Raw genomic sequence first — 5,669 nt, 5'->3', positions numbered from 1 at the left:
GGAAATTATTAACATTTTCATTTTTGAATAGATTGTTCCTTTAAGAAATGTTTTGATTGACTATAACCTTTGGTGCCTAAGGGTCTGTGGGCATGTAATGTTGTTTTCTTGTGTATATCTCAGAGCATATTCTTGTAAAAAAAAAACAACTAGTGCTTCCATAAATTTCATAACTATCATAGTTAATAATCTGCTCAATACTTTTATACGCTGCTTAGATAATATAAGGTAAAAAAAAGGGATAATCACGCTTAAGAGATCCTAACAGTGCACTATCGCAACTATTGCAATTGAGTAGTCGGCATCATTGTACTTTCTAAACTCTGTTTAACTTTTAGACATAAAATATTGTCTACGTTTTTGTCCATTCTTGTTTTTTATTTTTACCACTATGGAGAAAATTAAGATCTGTGATGTCACAGTTGAGGGGTGTGTTTTTGTTCACTCATGTTGCAGGTCTTTTCGGGTGGGAATTGACAAAACAGTGTTTAGAGATTATTGTATAACTCAGGGCCGGCGCTTTGTAGCAGGCTTAAGATTGCACTGCAGGTGATAATCAAGTCAGATCTGTGTTTTTTTATAAAGTCTTAAATGCTTTCTCATCATCTTATAATTATAGCATTTCTACCATTCGCTTGCTTTTGGAAAAATGTATAGCACTCCCCAGTTAGATTGTAACTTAGTAGCATTTATATATGCACGCTAGGCCAGATTTAGCTAGTTAACAATCTCTTCTTTTGCCAGTATTTGTAATATAACTAATATGTTTTAGGCATATGTTGTGGCCATATACTAGCTTGAATATTTTTGACTGTATTTCTTGCCTATTAAAATAGTTGTTCTTTTGAATTTCCCTTGAGTAGTTGTGTTTTAACCACATTGGTTGTAGCCGTAGTTCTTTATAGTTTTTAATTGATGTGACTTTTGTATACTGACAAAGCCAACAACACGGTCAATCTATTAAATCGATTACTATATTTAATATTTTGAAACATTTGAGGCATCAAACCACACAAAGTTCTTAAAGTGACATGAATGAAATTAAAATTGTCTTTTTTTTCTCATCCTCTTGTTCTTGTAAACCTTTTGAGTTTTATTCCATTAAAGATGAAATAAGATATTTTGATGACAGTAACCATGCAGTTGACGGCACCCACTGACTTTCATATTTTTTCATTCTATGGAAGACAGTGGGTGCATACAGAAGTAGGAGACCTGCAGGTTTAATTAAAACAAAATGAGGGTGAAATTTATTTTTGGGTGATCTATCCCTTTAAACATTTAATTTACCTTTTAACATGAGCTCTTTTTTTGTTAGTTTATAAGTTTTCTTTTATAATTTCCCTTTTCTCTGTTTTTTTATTTTTTACTGTCTCAATGTTTTGTTGTAATCAGTGCAGGAACTCTTTACATTAGTATCAGAATTAACAAAACTGGGTGATTCTCACAAAATCCAGATTTAGAAGGTGTCCAGCATCAGAATTTTTTAAAAAGTCCTTTTAAAAAAAATTTTTGAAGCCATTTTTTTGTTGCACATATAAGATTAAGGTCTGAACTTACTATAACCATAATTTTTAAAGGATTTAAAAAATATTTCCTATAGAATTATTTACATTTTTTAGATTATCCTTATCAAAAATTATCATTACCACCACATGATATTACATTAAATATATGCATTTACAAACTCATGTTTTGGTAATGAGAACTAAAAAGTTGTTTAGGTACTATGACAAACAAAATATTTATATTCCTTATTATTGTCTTTACATTTACCAATGATCACCAAATGCCACATGTTTCTTTACTGTAAATGTTTATAGTATAACATGCACTGAAGCTTTTTATTTTTTAGATTTTTTAATTATAAATATTTCCATGTCAAAGAACCCAAATCCACTCATGGACACGATGCGGTAATGAAAATGTTCCCCTTAAATGTGGAAAAACAACAAAATTGGTTTTTGTGATGTCATTTGAAATGTTTGTAACTTTGAGCTTATTATTTTGATAACATTTACTTTTATTATTAAAGTTTTTTAATGACACCTCATGACACCTCACAAGTCTAATTTCGCGAGAATCACCCAACTTGAGAAATTATAAAAAAGTTGAGTTAGCTTAAAGGGATAGTTCACCCAAAAAGAAAATTCTGTCATCATTCATTCATCCTCATGTTATTCTAAATCTGTATGAATTTCTTTTTTCTGATGAACACAAAAGAAGATATTTTGAGAAATGATGGTAAACACACACCAAATATAGTGACCATTGACTTCTATAGTAGGAATCAAAAAATAATGGAATTTAATGGGTACTGTCAAATGTGTGCATACCATCATTTATCAAAATATTTTCTTCATCATTTATCACAATACGTCCAAAATAGAAATTCAGAAATTCATACAGGTTAAGAACCACACGAGGATGAGTAAATGACAGAATTTTCATTTTTGGGTGAACTATTCTATTTTAACTTTATTTTATAAGTTACTCATTATTTATACAGTACACATATTAAGCACATGCATGTGTGATTTCGTCTCACATCATGACATTCTTCAGAGATTCGGATTAGACTTCCTACATTCCCAGAGGTCAATTCTCTTCCACCCTCACCATTGCCTCATCTGCTCTTTAATAAACATACACAGAAGCCTTAAGTGCATTAAAACCTCACACACTGACCTAATAGCACCTGATGAACGACCACTTTTGGTGGATTTGCATCACTTCATTAGTTAGCATTGAGTCTAAGAGGATTGCATTACAGTTTGTTGAGTTTGCTTGGGAATTTTAGTACTTGGTAGGCAAACTGTGCTTGGATTGCTGTTTTTATTCAGTACATCCTTAAGGTTTTAATGGGTTGATATTCAAATAATTTGTTAATTGCCTTTGATGTTTGTGTTTTATTATTTTGCAATCTAGTTTTTATGTTATATCAAACTGTACGTGTATTCTTAAACACTATACTTGTTTTAAAGCGTATACAGGCTCTAGCTTGGCTTGGTTCTAAAGCAGGTCCTCCAGTGTGGTGTTTGTGCTTTAAGTCTCAAACTCCAGGCTTTTTCCAATCTGCAGGAAGTGTTAAGGGATTTATTCAGGATCGGTCCCGTGCTGAAGCTTTCGAGGCTGCTTTGCATTCGCTGAAAGGGAAATGTTGTAAGCAACAGCAAATATTTACTCACTTGGGTTGGGAGATTTTTTCACTTAGGAAAGGGGGTATTCAATTCTACCTCATCAAAGTTTAAGCTGGGGAGTTTAAATGAGGAAAAGTATGTTTGATCCTTTTTTTAAGCAGGTTTTTGAGTCATGTATAATAAAATGAGAGCACATTTAGCACTGTTTTAGAGAACTGAGCTTGCTGTGCCTTGTAATGCTTAAATCTGATGCTTAGCGACTGTCTTATTTACTGCACTAATAATAAAAGACTGCATTAAATCTTTTGTCATTGCTATTTCTTTGTGAAATATTTAAGACCTAAGCCAATGTGTTGTTTATTAGATTAAAATGTTTTCAGCAGAAACTACAAACAAATGGCTTTTGTAGCCCAAACTTAACTTCCGGTAGACTTCCACATTGAATTAATAAAAAGAGAGTAGATTATTTTTTTTCTTCTAAAAAGCAAAATAAATAACCAGTAAATTACCTTTCTTCAAATCATAGCTAGCGTATCAATTATTACACTGAGCACACGTTTCTAAGTAAAATGAATGTATACAATGTTACTTACAGATCCTTAATTTTTTTAAATAGTTTCCAAATGCACACAATGATGATCCATGCGCACCGTCTCCCCTCGTCTTTTCGACAAAGTATTTGTTTGACAGGTAAGTTTAGTCACTAGCAGTGGCAGCTGGTGCTAAATTTTTTAACGTTACATGCCATACGTCGCCGTAACGTTACATTACATGCCATACGTCGCCGTAACGTTACGCTACATGCCATACGTCGCCGTAACGTTACATTACATGCCATACATCGCCGTAACGTTACATTACATGCCATACGTCGCCGTAACGTTACGCTACATGCCATACGTCGCCCTAGCGTAACATATGTTGCCAAAATAACGTATGGTGTTACGCTAGGGCAACATATGGTATGTTACGCTAGGCCAGGGCAACGTATGGTATGTTACGCTAGGGCAAAGTATGACATGCTACGTTAGGGCAACGTGTGTTATGGCAATGTATGGTATGTTATGCTACGACAACATATGTTATGTTACGTTACGGCACTTTATGGTAGGCTACGTTAGGGCAATGTGTGTTATGGCAATATATGGCATGTTACGTAACATACCATACGTTGCCATAATGTTGCCATAACGTAACATACCATACGTTGAATTAACTTAACATACCATACGTTGCCATAACATACATTGCCCTAACGTAGCATACCATACATTGCCGTAACGTAACATACCATACGTTGACCTAACGTAACATACCATACGTTGCCATAACATAACATACCATACGTTGACCTAACGTAACATACCATACGTTGCCATAACGTAACTTACCATACGTTGCCATAACGTAACATACCATACGTTGCTATAACTCACATTGCCCTAACGTAGCATACCATACATTGTCGTAATGTAACATACCATAAGTTGACCTAACGTAACATACCATACGTTGCCAGAACGTAACATACCATACGTTGCCATAACGTAACTTCCATATGTTGCCATAACGTAACATACCATACGTTGCTATAACTCAAATTGCCCTAACGTAGCATACCATAGATTGCCGTAACGTACCATACGTTGACCTAACGTAACATACCATAAGTTGTCATAACGTAACATACCATACCTTGCCATAACGTAACATACCATACGTTGCTATAACTCACATTGCTCTAATGTAGCATACCATCCGTTGCCGTAATGTAGCATACCATCCGTTGCCGTAACGTAACATACCATCCATTGCCATAACGCAGTGTTCTTCACTCTCAATCCTGGAGAGCCGGTGCCCTGCAGAGTTTAGCTCCAACCTTAATCAAACACACATACCTGTGATTTTCTAGTGATCATGAATAGCTTGCAGGTGTGTTTGATTGATTAAGGTTGGAGCTAAACTCTGCAAGGCACCGGGTATCCAAGGTTGGGAGTGAAGAACACTGCCATAACGTAACATACCATATGTTGCCATAACACACGTTGCCCTAACATAACATATCATACATTGCTGTAACGTAGCATACCATACGTTGCTCTAAGCCATTTCATTATGTTGTTTCCGCTGAAATTGTCGAGTTATCTAATTAAATAACACAAATAACTTAATAAGCCGCCACTGCTTGAATGTAATAAAATACACTTGAATACCAGAAAGTATGTTGTTATTTTTGTGCTAAATAAGTGTAAAAGTTATACACTACAAATAAATAGATTAGAAGTATAGTTCTACTTTACTTTAGTAGTACTTCAATCCACTTGAAAAAACTATAATACTAGTACTAGCCTACGTAAACTGATTTTTAGTGTATTGAAATAAATGGCATCTCAAAATAACACAGTTCAGTACAAATCAATGTTCTTACGTTTAGCTGAAGTACTAAAAACAAATGTTTTGTATATCAAGGAAAAGTTTAAGAAATAGTACATTTACTAGTTTACTTGGTGTATTTTAACACTCCATTTT

This window comes from Paramisgurnus dabryanus, chromosome 5 (assembly GCF_030506205.2).
Source record: "Paramisgurnus dabryanus chromosome 5, PD_genome_1.1, whole genome shotgun sequence".
Classification (NCBI taxonomy): Eukaryota; Metazoa; Chordata; class Actinopteri; order Cypriniformes; family Cobitidae; genus Paramisgurnus; species Paramisgurnus dabryanus.
This window is presented reverse-complemented; position numbering follows the sequence as displayed.